The sequence below is a fragment of the Bufo gargarizans genome, chromosome 7 (genome assembly GCF_014858855.1).
Source record: "Bufo gargarizans isolate SCDJY-AF-19 chromosome 7, ASM1485885v1, whole genome shotgun sequence".
In the NCBI taxonomy this organism is placed as follows: domain Eukaryota; kingdom Metazoa; phylum Chordata; class Amphibia; order Anura; family Bufonidae; genus Bufo; species Bufo gargarizans.
Genome location: NC_058086.1, coordinates 57,174,465 through 57,188,338, shown reverse-complemented (window position 1 = coordinate 57,188,338; position 13,874 = coordinate 57,174,465).

The window sequence follows — 13,874 nt, the reverse complement described above, 5'->3', positions numbered from 1 at the left end:
GTTACAATACAGCACAATACATCTGTATTGTGCTGTATTGAACTGTTAGGCTGAGTTCACACGGGCGAGATTTCCGCGCGGGTGCAATGCGGGAGGTGAACGCATTGCACCCGCACTGAATCTGGACCCATTCATTTCTATGGGGCTGTGCACATGAGCTGTGATTTTCATGCATCACTTATGCGTTGCGTGAAAATCGCAGCATGCTCTATATTGTGCGTTTATGGCCCCATAGAAGTGAATGGGGCTGAGTGAAAATCGCAAGCATCCGCAAGCAAGTGCGGATGCGGTGCGATTTTCACACATGGTTGCTAAGATGACAGTCTATTCACTGTATTATTTTCCCTTATAACATGGTTATAAGGGAAAATAAAAGCATTCTTTAATACAGAATGCTTAGTAGGTGGTCAATTGAGGGTTAAAAAAAGATCAAAAATAATTAACTCACCTTCTCCTCTTGATCGCGTAGCTGCCGGTCTCTTCTTACTTCTTTAATCATGAGCTGCGAGCTAAAGGACCTGTGGTGATGGACCATGTGATTGGTCCTTTAGCCGGCAGCTCATGATTAAAGAAGTAAGAAGAGACCGGCAGCTACGCGATCAAGAGGAGAAGGTGAGTTAATTATTTTTGATTTTTTAACCCTCAATTGACCACCTACTAAGCATTCTGTATTAAAGAATGGAATTATTTTCCCTTATAACCATACAGGTCCTTCTAAAAAAATTTGCATATTGTGATAAAGTTAGTTATTTTCTGTAATGTACTGATAAACATTAGACTTTCATATATTTTAGATTCATTACACACCAACTGAAGTAGTTCAAGCCTTTTATTGTTTTAATATTGATGATTTTGGCATACAGCTCATGAAAACCCAAAATTCCTATCTCAAAAATTGGCATATTTCATCCGACCAATAAAAGAAAAGTGTTTTTAATACAAAAAAAGTCAACCTTCAAATAATTATGTTCAGTTCTGCACTCAATACTTGGTCGGGAATCCTTTTGCAGAAATGACTGCTTCAATGCGGCGTGGCATGGAGGCAATCAGCCTGTGGCACTGCTGAGGTGTTATGGAGGCCCAGGATGCTTCGATAGTGGCCTTAAGCTCATCCAGAGTGTTGGGTCTTGCGTCTCTCAACTTTCTCTTCCCAATATCCCACAGATTCTCTATGGGGTTCAGGTCAGGAGAGTTGGCAGGCCAATTGAGCCCAGTAATACCATGGTCAGTAAACCATTTACCAGTGGTTTTGGCACTGTGAGCAGGTGCCAGGTCGTGCTGAAAAATGAAATCTTCATCTCCATAAAGCTTTTCAGCAGATGGAAGCATGAAGTGCTCCAAAATCTCCTGATAGCTAGCTGCATTGACCCTGCCCTTGATAAAACACAGTGGACCAAAACCAGCAGCTGACATGGCACCCCAGACCATCACTGGCTGTGGGTACTTGACACTGGACTTCAGGCATTTTGGCATTTCCTTCTCCCCAGTCTTCCTCCAGACTCTGGCACCTTGATTTCCGAATGACATGCAAAATTTGCTTTCATCCGAAAAAAGTACTTTGGACCACTGAGCAACAGTCCAATGCTGCTTCTCTGTAGCCCAGGTCAGGCGCTTCTGCCGCTGTTTCTGGTTGAAAAGTGGCTTGACCTGGGGAATGCGGCACCTGTAGCCCATTTCCTGCACACGCCTGTACACGGTGGCTCTGGATGTTTCTACTCCAGACTCAGTCCACTGCTTCCGCAGGTCCCCCAAGGTCTGGAATCGGTCCTTCTCCACAATCTTCCTCAGGGTCCGGTCACCTCTTCTCGTTGTGCAGCGTTTTCTGCCACACTTTTTCCTTCCCACAGACTTCCCACTGAGGTGCCTTGATACAGCACTCTGGGAACAGCCTATTCGTTCAGAAATTTCTTTCTGTGTCTTACCCTCTTGCTTGAGGGTGTCAATGATGGCCTTCTGGACAGCAGTCAGGTCGGCAGTCTTACCCATGATTGCGGTTTTGAGTAATGAACCAGGCTGGGAGTTTTTAAAAGCCTCAGGAATCTTTTGCAGGTGTTTAGAGTTAATTAGTTGATTCAGATGATTAGGTTAATAGCTCGTTTAGAGAACCTTTTCATGATATGCTAATTTTTTTAGATAGGAATTTGGGGTTTTCATGAGCTGTATGCCAAAATCATCAATATTAAAACAATAAAAGGCTTGAACTTCTTCAGGTTGTGTGTAATGAATCTAAAATATATGAAAGTCTAATGTTTATCAGTACATTACAGAAAATAATGAACTTTATCACAATATGCTAATTTTTTTAGAAGGACCTGTATTATAAGGGAAAATAATAACATCTACACAGCACCGAACCCAAACCTGAACTTCTGTGAAGAAGTTTGGGTCTGGGTACTACAGTCAGTTTTTTATCACGCGCGTGCAAAATGCATTGCACCCGCGCAATAAAAACTGAACAACAGAACGCAATCGCAGTCAAAACTGACTGCAATTGGGTACCTACTCGCGCGGGTTTGCCGCAACGCATCCGGACCTTATCCGGACACGCTTATGTAAACTCAGCCTTAGTTTCTTACACTGTAAGACGCTAACAGTTGCCTAGGAGACCCAGCCTGGGGGCTGGGCCTCTTAGGCTTCCATACATGAATGGCTTGGGGCTGCCATGGCAACCATCGAGTCCCCGCCACAGCAGCGCGGGGACTCGATGCATGAGGTGAGGGAGCGCAAACCTCCCATATGCCGCGGTCAGCGCTGACCGCGACATATGAGGGGTTAATCCACCGGCATCAGAGTTATCGCCGATGCTGGTGGATGCAGCAGGGATCCGGCTGTCAGTAACCACCGGATCCCTGCTGCTGATCGGGGGGAGGAATGACTGCAGGACGAGAGTGCTCGTCCACGAGCGCTAAGTGCCGGCAATTGAGGACGAGCATTCCCGTCCTGGGTCGTCAAGGGGTTAACTCTATGCTTTCTGTTGTTTCTGCTGTGTCATTGAGCTTACCTTACATTATATAATGAATCTTAAAGGCATGTTATATTTTCTGCTTCTGTGAACACAATGTATAACAGTTTTATGACATCCAAACATGAAGTCACTGTAAATAACTCTGCTTTTGTCTTTAACACACAAACATAGGAACTGTATTAGGGTTATTGGCAGGTCTAGCTGTACAAACATATAAGCTATATTAGCAACCTAGGACAGGTCTTAGCTGGCCAGCTACAAAGGTGTACGATAGGCTGTCTACACACATATCCCTCATTGCTGTCATGGGTAAAAGGGGCAATTTAACAGCGTAGGGATGATTATTGGCTTTCGGGCCAAGGGTGGTGGTATTTCTCAAACTGCGTAGTTTGTGAACTGTTTGCGTGCTGATGTGGTGAAAGTGTATCATGAGTGGACAAATGGCACCATTATGAAAAATCGACATGGAACCTGTGGAGCATCATGTGCCACTGATGTGAGAGATAAACGTTGGCTACGAAGGTGTGTAAGGGTGGACCAACATGCTACAGTGAAGCAGATCACCGCCAAAATGAACCATGGGGCTACCACATTTGGTTCTAAAACAACAGTTCAGCTGATCCTACACTGTATGGGTTTCCAAAGCAGACCGATGGTCACTGCTCTTATAGGCTTCCTTAGTGCATGCCGTCATAGATTTTCCGTTATGATCCGTGGTAGCGGAATCCATACGATAAGCCGAACCTGTACGCCAAACTTGAAAACACAATTTCACTCATCACTAATAATAATGTAACTCAACTGTGCCTGACTGCTGTGCTGTAATTGTAACATGGAAATTGTATTGTGTGAGATATGACTGTATGTGAGACTCACAATGTGCAGATATAGGGTGCGCGCACTTCGCTCAATGAGGCTGATTCTAAATGTCCGCACCGGCGCGTCAGGCACAGGCCTGTGCGCACGCGCGCGATCTTTGAAAAGGAGGAGGGGGCACTGACTGAGCGAGAGCCGGAGGCGGATTTCTTTACATTCAGGCGGCGCTGAAAGGATCAGGGGAGGAGCTGGGCACCAACGGCGGCGGGCGGCAGCTTCAGACCCTCAGAAACGCCCTGGGCACCTTATCCAAAGAGATTGACAGGTTACATAAAAGGTATTTTTATCAAAACGAGACGGCGAATTTATGTTATAACAACACCTTTGTAATCACAAGGGCGGCATGGAGAGAACAATAGTTTTAAAAGGGGGGGGGGGTTAGAAAGTGGTGACAGAGTCCCTTTAAGGCAGGGGTGTGGAAGCAATGGTTGGTAAATGGTGATGAGTCAGTTGCCAGGCTAGTTGCTGCAAATAAATATGTTTTTTTTTCTTTACCAATGTGCAGGATAGGAGTAGTAGCACACCCAACAGTATCAAAGCACATTTCCAAGCAAATCACAGTACAATTCCTTCCCAATTGTAATGTTTGGATAACAGCAACGATGGGGATTGTGGTACTCCTTCTCTTTGCCTTTCTAAAGTCTCCCTGCAGAACCTTAGGCATGCAGTTGAGCTTTTGGGCATGTAGTCTGTAATTCCCAGGCTGAGGGGTGCAGAATAAAATACGGATGGCCAAGCTGTCTCATAGTGTAAAAGGATGCGTTAGCAATGTTCTATCTCACAGCAGCAATGTCTCTTTCTGCCGTAAATGTGCACAATACCTTGATGACTGACTCTAATGCACGGCCTTGTAGATTTTAGACCTTCAAGTTTCTTGGTGCACCCGAATGAGAAATAAGTCCAGAGAGTCAGGGTCTGCAGTAAACCAGTGTGCTTCTTTACTGGAAGAGGTCAGATTCAAAACAATACAAGTGAGACATAGGGCTGGCTTCTCCAGTCTCCTCTCTGACAAAAGAAGGGTTTGATGCTGAGGAAAGGACTGAGCTAACTATCCCTCTCTCTCGCGCAGAAGGCTGTTACCCTGGCCAACAGGGCCGTCTTTAACAAGGGGCAAAAGGGGCAGCTGCCCCGGGCCCAGTTGATCCTGGGGGGCCCAAGGCAGCTGCCTCTTGAGCCCTGCTAGCCACTGCCCCGGGTGTTAGGCTGTCAGCTACACAGGGGGTGCTGCCATGCCTGCCGGCACTCCAGGCAGCGTACTGTGAGAGCTGTGATTCTCTAGGACCTTACATGACATCATCACCATGTGACCAGTAACCTAGCAATATTACTGGTCACATAGCTATGAGGTCATCAAGGTCATTTCTACCAGGAGTGTTGCTGTAGAAGTTTGCCTTTACTGTGGAGCTTTGTTTTGTTAAGATTACATCAGAAAAAGGTGACAGGGGCTGTTATGCTAATATACTGTACAACTACTGTATAGTGGGGTGCTGTATAGTTTGGGGGCCTGTATACTGTGAGGGGCTGTATACTGTGGGAGCCTGTATACTGTGGGGGCCTGTATACTGTGGGGGCCTGTATAGTGTGGGGGGCTGTATACTGTGGGTGCTGTATATTGTGGAGTGCTATACTGCTGTACTGTATAGTGTGGGGGCTGTATATTGTGGGTGCTGTACATTGTGGAGTGCTATACTGCTGTACTGTATACTGTGGGGGCTGTATACTGTGGGGGGCTGTATACTGTGGGTGCTGTATATTGTGGAGTGCTATACTGCTGTACTGTATATTGTGGGGGGGCTGTATAGTGTGGGGGGCTGTATCATGTATAGTTTGGGGTGCTGTATACGGTGAGGTGCTATACTGCTCTACTGTATACTGTGAGGTGTTGTATACTGTGGGGTGCTGTATACTGTGCGCTGCTATACTGCTCTACTATATACTGTGGGGTACTGTATAGTGTGGGGTGCTATACTGCATACTGTGTGATGCTGTATACTATAAGGTGCTATACTGCATACTGTGTGGTGCTGTATACTATAGGGTGCTATACTGCATACTGTGGGGTGCTGTGGTGCACTGTAACACTAGGGTGAGGGTGAGCCGATCCCCGGTCTTCTTCCTGCAGAGCGGTGCCCACTTCCAGCCTGAGCCCATCTGCCCAGAGCACTGATCCTGAGCCGCTGTAGTCTTCAGAACTGGAAGTATTTACAGTCATTCACTGTACTCTACCAGGTGTGTGGATTTTTGTGTGTGTGTGTTGTGGTGGAGGGCGTGATTGCCTGCTAAGGTGTCGGAAGGCGGGATCCAGGGGGCCCAAGTAAATTTTTGCCCAGGGTCCAATCAATATTAAAGACGGCCCTGCTGGCCAAAGGCTGGTGATCCAGGGTCTGCAGCAAAGTATCCCCATCTCAGTAACTTCTTCTGGTCACTCAAGTAGTCTGGCACTGGCAGAGTCTCCTCTTCTAAGCACTGTTCCCTAATTGCAAGACACTAGGGGCTCTGACTGCTCTTCATATAGCTGAACTAGAACCTTCTAGTCGGAGGGGTGGAGTGGAGAAACTCATCACAAACAAATACAATGTTACAGTAATCGTCTCATAGACTTGCATTAGAGCTTCAATGATACTCAATGGCAATGACACAGACAAAAACAAGTCTTCAGACATAATAACATGGCAGCACTTGGCATTCAAAAGGTTAGTCTGTCTGGTTTTGGTGGTAAACAAGTCTGACTTTTGCCTTCTAATATACTCTTCTTCAACTTTTTGGGCAGTTGGGGAAAATTACCAGCTTCTCATTATTAGCTAGAAAGTCCCAAAAGTCTTTTTAATGTTAATTAACCCTTTCCATCGTGACATGCAAATACAGTGAAAATGAGCTGAATATATATCCCAACAAACATATAAAATGCTGTTACACAGTATTAAACAGTGTAAGTCAATGCAAGTTAACCCTTTAAAGTGAAATAAAGTAAGGAGTTGCTGACTTTGCATAGGGGAAACAGGGGTAAATGTCCAAACTTTAAAGTATCTCTACTTCAGGGCACTACATTACTGCATGTGCCTCCTTAAACATCTGATTGGGGGGTGGGGGTCCCGAGTGGTAGACCCCCACCAATCAAATACTGATGACCTATTCAGAGGATAGGTCATCAGTTAAAATATCTCGGAAAACCCCTTTAAAAAGTGTTTCTGACTTTTTTTATGCCAGAAAAGTGGCACAGGAAGATAATTAATATCCACCTGCGTTCTTTTATTTTGCAGGTTGCTGTAGTCTCAGTCTGTAGTAAACTGATCCACAGTATAATCAGAGGGAAGTGGGTCTAAGGCTACTTTCACACTAGCGTTCTGCTGTCCGCTCGTGAGCTCCGTTTGAAGGGGCTCATGAGCGGACCCGAACGCTTCCGTCCAGCCCTGATGCAGTCTGAATGGATGCGGATCCGCTCAGACTGCATCAGTCTGGCGGCGTTCAGCCTCCGCTCCGCTCGCCTCCGCACGGCCAGGCGGACAGCTGAACGCTGCTTACAGCGTTCGGGTGTCCGCCTGGCCGTGCGGAGGCGTGCGGATCCGTCCAGACTTACAATGTAAGTCAATGGGGACGGATCCGTTTGAAGATGCCACAATATGGCTCAATCTTCAAGCGGATCCGTCCCCCATTGACTTTACATTGAAAGTCTGGACGGATCCGTCCGAGGCTATTTTCACACTTAGCTGTTATATGTCAAAATAATGCAGACGGATCCGTTCTGAACGGAGCCTCCGTCTGCAATATTATGATCGGATCCGTTCAGAACGGATCCGATCGAACGCTAGTGTGAAAGTAGCCTTAGCAGATTCACAGTTTGCCTGTAAAGTATGTCCAGTCTACTGAAGCCTTTCATCTCCTGGACAAATAAACTGCAGCATCCCAAAGTCCATAAGACAGATTTTCTCCACAGAGCATCTGCATGTACCACCCTTTTTTGCTGTTTTTCTGTCTAAGAAGCTGGTTTTTAAGCTTTCTCTTTACACCTTTTCCTTTCTTTGCTGTTTCTTTCTCAGAACTGTATTTTCTGCTTCTGCTCACTTCACTGTCTGTCTAGACACTCACTTAGTCACTAAGCCCTATGGGGAGGGTGGAAACAGCCCCACCTAGCTACAGAAGCTAAGGCCTATTAAGGGTACATGCACATGTTCAGGATTCATGTGCGGCAAATCCACACTGAAATCCGCAGGTGTTCGCAGGCAAATCTGTGCGGTCAATCCGCATTAATTGATGCAGATTTACATGCAGATTTGCGTGCAGATTTGGTGCGGATTTTCCACATGCGGATTTCACTAAGTGAATGAAGAAAATCCGGTCAGGAAAATCAAAATAAATTGACATGCTGCGGATTTTAAAATCCGCACCGCAGGTCAAAATCCGCGCGGAAAAAATCTGCATCATGTGCATTGAGAATTTCAAATTCTCATAGAATACAATGTACATCACCTACGGTGCGGATTTTCCTGATCGTGTGCATGTAGCCTAAAGGGTTTAGGCTAGGTCTACACGACGACATTTGTCGCGCGACAATAAGCCACGGCGACAGTTACAGCACAACTACACTGCAACATTTGTAGCGCAACATTTTGTTGCACCAGTGTCGCGCTACAATTTTTATAATGGCAGTCTATGGTGTCGCACTGCAACATCCTGCGACTGCGACGCAACAGTCGCAGAATAATCCATCTCAAATGGATTTTCTGCGACCATTGCGTCGCAGTCGCAGCATGTTGCATGTTGCAGTGCGACACCATAGACTGCCATTATAAAAATTGTAACGCGACATTGGTGCAACAAAATGTCGCGCGACAAATGACGTTGTGTAGACCTAGCCTTATCCAACACTATAAAACGGTCTCCCATACGCCGGCCCCTCAAATTGAATATACTTACCTGGCTCCCTGATCCCTGCGCCGCTCCTGGGCCCCGTACTGAGGCTGCTGCTTCTCACCGTGCGCGGATGAAAACATCCAGTGTCAGGGGGGAGCAGCCAATGGCAGGCGGGGACGGGGATGAGACTCCCTAGCATCACAGCTTAATCTGTGTTTTGCTCTGATCATGAACCGATTGATTTGAGCCTGCCGCGTGGTGCATATTTTTGTTTGTTTTATGTAAGTACTCTAGTGGCTGAAAAAAAAAATTACTGAGAAAAAAATAATCTGAGATGGCAAATCAACTTTTCCAGAAATACCTGCCATGATTGGGCAGAAAATGGTCTAAATCAGTTTTTAAAGCCATCTAAATTACTAATATTGGGTAGTATAAATAAGAGATTGTTTAGTTGCCGCTTTTCAGATGATGCTGATAAAAGCACATACCGAACAAGATCACACAATGCAGAAGCCATGTCACTCCAGGCTACACAGAACAGACTTTCTTTATAGAAGTGAAGGTTTAGATAAAACACTGACCTACAGATAGTTCAATAGCCTTTTTTCTCCTCTGTAAAGACATTAATGGGTCCTGATCATCATTAAATTGTGGAAATGGACACAAAATTCTTACATAACTGGTAATTAATGATTGTTTTTTCTCATCTCAAGTTCAAAGACCTTTAGTATCTCCAGGTATCAGAAAAACATCTCTTTATTTACTTGTAATAGACAAGTACTATATGTACTAATGTGTAGAGTTGAGCGGACACCTGGATGTTCGGGTACAACGGGTTCGGACAAACTTCACAAAAAAGTTTGAGTTCGGGACCCGAACCTGACCCCAAACCCGAACCCCATTGAAGTCAATGGGGACCTGAACTTTGGAGCACCAAAATGGCTCTAAAAAAGTCATGGAAAAAAAATGTGGTTAAGAGCATGGCAAGTGCTCTGCAAACAATTGTGGATAGGGAAATGACTTCAAATAATATTAAATACGTAAAAATAAAAAATAATCTTGATCTAGGAGGACGAAGTCCATATGGAGTAGGAGGTTGAGGAGGCGGTGGATGTTGTGGTGTAGGTGGAAGCGGCGGTGGAGAAGGAGGAGGTAGCCAACACTGGTTTTTGGTTTTGTTGTTTTTTTGTTTAAATTTAGCTAGACCCCAAAATATTAGGAAATATAAAAAATAAAACAAAGAGAAAGGGCGATGGAGTACAACAATGGCTGGGTGAGGCCGGTATACATGTCTATTCTGCACAAGGTACGGACAAGTCCTGTGGGATCCCTGGCTGGTTAATTTTAATAAACGTGAGCTTGTCCACATTGGCTGTGGACAGGCGGCTGCGCTTGTCTGTGATAACCCCCTCCTGCCGTGCTAAACAAACATTCAGACAATACACTGGCTGCAGGGCAGGCCAGCACCGCCAAGGCGTAAAGGGCAAGCTCAGGCCATGTGCCCAATTTGGAGACCCAGAAATTGAAGGGGGAAGACCCATCAGTCAGTACGTGTAGGCATGTGCACACATACTGCTCCACCATGTCGCAAGTCCCCGTGATGTCCACGATCCAAATCGATAACTTCCCTATCAACTTTCGATGTTCTTTTATGCGCCTACCATGTTGATCATGGGTAACAGGGAATCAGGGTTCCATGCCGGAGAGGGAGCCTGAGAAAGGGATACCACATCCAAGGGAAGTCAATAGATGAAATGTGATCGAGCGGAAATGTGGGACAAGTTGTTAAAGCGGAAGCAGCCAAGTAAAGGAGGGGGCGCGCGGCAATTAAAGACGAACCACTCCCGACTTGGGGAGGTAGTGACGATAAATAACAATACAGGACTCTTAAGATGCCCTGTTATTTGAATGATTAATACAAAATTACAGGGAATGTCACTGCGGTATTTTGGATTTGGAAACGTTAGCCAGGAGAGGCCCTGCTGCCGCTTTGTTGACTCTAGATAACTTCTGCCTGATCGCACGTCCCCGTGACCTCCACGATCCAATTGGATATCTTCTCTATCTATTCTCTATCTATCAACTTTCTATGTTCATTTGTGCGCCTACCATGGTGATCACGGGTAGCGGGGAATCAGGGTTCCACACCGGAGAGGGAGCGTGAGAAAGGGATACCACATCCAAGGGAGGTCAATGGCTAAAATGTAATCGAGCGGAAATATGGGACAAGTTATTAAAGCGGAAGGATCGGAAGAATGGAAGGGGGGGGGGGTGCGGCAATTAAAGACGAATTTTTGAAATCTAAGTCCCTGTCACCTATGCAGAGCAGTTTTTTTTTTCATTGACAAAAATGGGTTAATGTCACCCACCAATGGAACAGACGATTTTTAAAAATTTCGTTCCTGTCAACTATGCAGAGCAGGGGTTTATAAACGGCAAAACTATATTCATGTCACCCACCAATTGAACAGACGATTTTACAAAAAATAAGGTCCCAGTCACCTATGCAGAGCAGGGGTTTGTATACGGCAAAAATGGTAAAAATGTCACCCAAGAATGTAACAGACGTTTTTGCACCCTGCTCCATCTTTTGCTGTGCTGGTGCCTCTGTGTGACTACCGCCTCTTCCTCCGAAACTAGACCGGTCACTCGCATGACCTTGATTTCATGTGGGGTCTAGTACCTCTTCATCCTCCACATCATCTTCCACCCACTCTCTACCCCTGCCCTTCTTTGGCTTTCTGCAGACTGCAGAAAGCCGCAGCAGTTGGCTCCTCTGTTTTGTCATCAGAGACGTGCTGCGGTGGTCTTCCCATGTCCTCATCCTGAAACATAAGTGGTTGGGCATCAGTGCACTCAATCTCTTCCACTTCTGGGGCAGGGCTATGTGGATGGCCCACCGAAACCCTGCAAGCAGAGTCACAAAAAAGCATAAGAGACTGCAGCATGACTTGGGGCTCAGACTGCTTGCCTGATTTGCAAGAGGGTGAGTTTAAAGACAGATGGCCATGGGCTGTAGGTGCCAACTCTGATCTTTCAACAGGGGACTGGGTGGGAGACAATGCGAAGTCAGCCCCCCAATCTACTATCGTCTGTACTTGTTCTGGCCTCACCATTCGTACTGTCCTAAATGCAGTGTAGGCCGCAAATGTACTTGGAACCGAACCCGAGTTCGGGAAATGTTTTTTTTACAGTATAAATCAATTTCTGAAGTTATTATGCGAAGTCTCGCAAGACTTCGCGAATAGAGATGTCGTGAACATCAAATTTTCCGTTCGCGAACGGCGAACGTGAATTTTCGCAAATGTTCGTGAACGGGCGAACTGCCATTGACTTCATTTGGCAGGCAAATTTTAAAACCCACAGGGACTCTTTCTGGCCACAATAGTGATGGAAAAGTTGTTTCAAGGGGACTAACACCTGGACTGTGGCATGCCGGAGGGGGATCCATGGCAAAACTCCCATGGAAAATTACGTCGTTGACGCAGAGTCGGGTTTTAATCCATAAAGGGCATAAATCACCTAACATTCCAAAATTGTTTGGAATAACGTGCTTTAAAACATCAGGTATGATGTTGTATTGATCAGGTAGTGTAACGGTTACGCCCGCTTCACAGTGACAGACCAAACTCCCTGTTTAACGCACCGCAAACAACTGCAAACAGTCCATTTGCACAACTGCAAACTCCCCATTTGCACAAGGTTGGATACCAAGCTAGCCATGTCCGATTCCTTGTCCTCACTGATGTCATTGAAGGTCTCTTCCTCCACCCAGCCACGTACAACACCAAGGGTCCCCGAAAGGTGACAACAAGCCCCCTGGGACGCCTGCTGTGTTTGGTCTTCCACCTCCTCAAAGCCACCTTCCTCCTCTGACTCCACTTCTTCAGACTCCTTTCTCTGCGTTGCCTCTCTCTGCGTTATTATAAGGTGTTTTAAGTAGTACTATTCCTATCAGTTTAATCCCTGTTACGTCCACTAGTATTATTATTATTAATATTATTATAAGGTGTGTTAAATAGTACTATTCCTATCAGTTTAATCCCTGTTACGTCCCCTATCAGGGGACGTGTATGGAATACATTTTTGACAACCACAAAGAGTTGTCAATAGTTGACACACTCATGACAAATTGTATTCCTCTATGCGTCAATCTTGGTGTAGTGATGACTGTGCTCGTGCGCACGTTTGGGAGATTGCAGGCGATGGGGTTTTTTCAAAGCCTATGGTCGTGCTGAGGTAGTTCAGTGACAGTTAAAGGACCCAGAAAACTTTTCTATGCAAAATTATCCAGCCGATCGCTTTTGGTCTGTTCACAATGAAGCAATGACCTTATCATCTGGGGTGTGCCAACATTGCCATTGCCAACACACTCATAGAGGTGGTCGCTTCATTGTGATACACAAGCCCCTTCACCACAACAAGGTAACGATCACGAAGGGGAATTGACACATGTATGTGCCTTTTATTTGTTTGGTTTTTGAAGCCACAGTGCAGCACCAGAGGCCAGAAAAATTAGGCATGTACACATGCCTGAAAAACTAGGCTGTAGCAGCGGCCAGAAAATGTTTCTGTCACGGACGGTGTACAGGAAACAAGACAAAGCAACATGCATATATGACTCACTGGATCCAAAGCTAAGGAACAAAAGGGAGACCCCTGCACAAGACCTGAGACTTTCCCTGGCTGCTCAGCCTATGCAAAGATCCCAGAGGTGGATGGTTGCATATCCACGTACCTCGACTATATAACCCCTGAACACCCTACAATAGTGAGGGGACACGACCACCGGCTCCCTACACCAGACACGGAGGGAGTCAGGGTCAACTGGGATCCAGCAAACAGAAAATAACAGATAAATGTTCAGCACTTAACTTTGTAGCAGACTGGAAAACAAGATCAGCATGCACACACACTCCAGGAAGTAGTATAAGCCGCCCAGTAATGCATTATGGGGCGGAATTTAAAGGGATGCAATCAGTCCAACTACATGACAGCTGAGAGAGGCTAACGAGATGAGGAACTGAACATCACAACAAAGAAACTCAAGGAGGAGGTTCTGAAAGGCTTCTGTCAGAGCTTCTCAGCAGTCTGGTTGTGACAGTACCCCTCCCTCTACGAGTGGACTCCGGACACTCAGAGCCCACCTTCTCAGGATGGGACCTATGGAAAGCCCTGATGA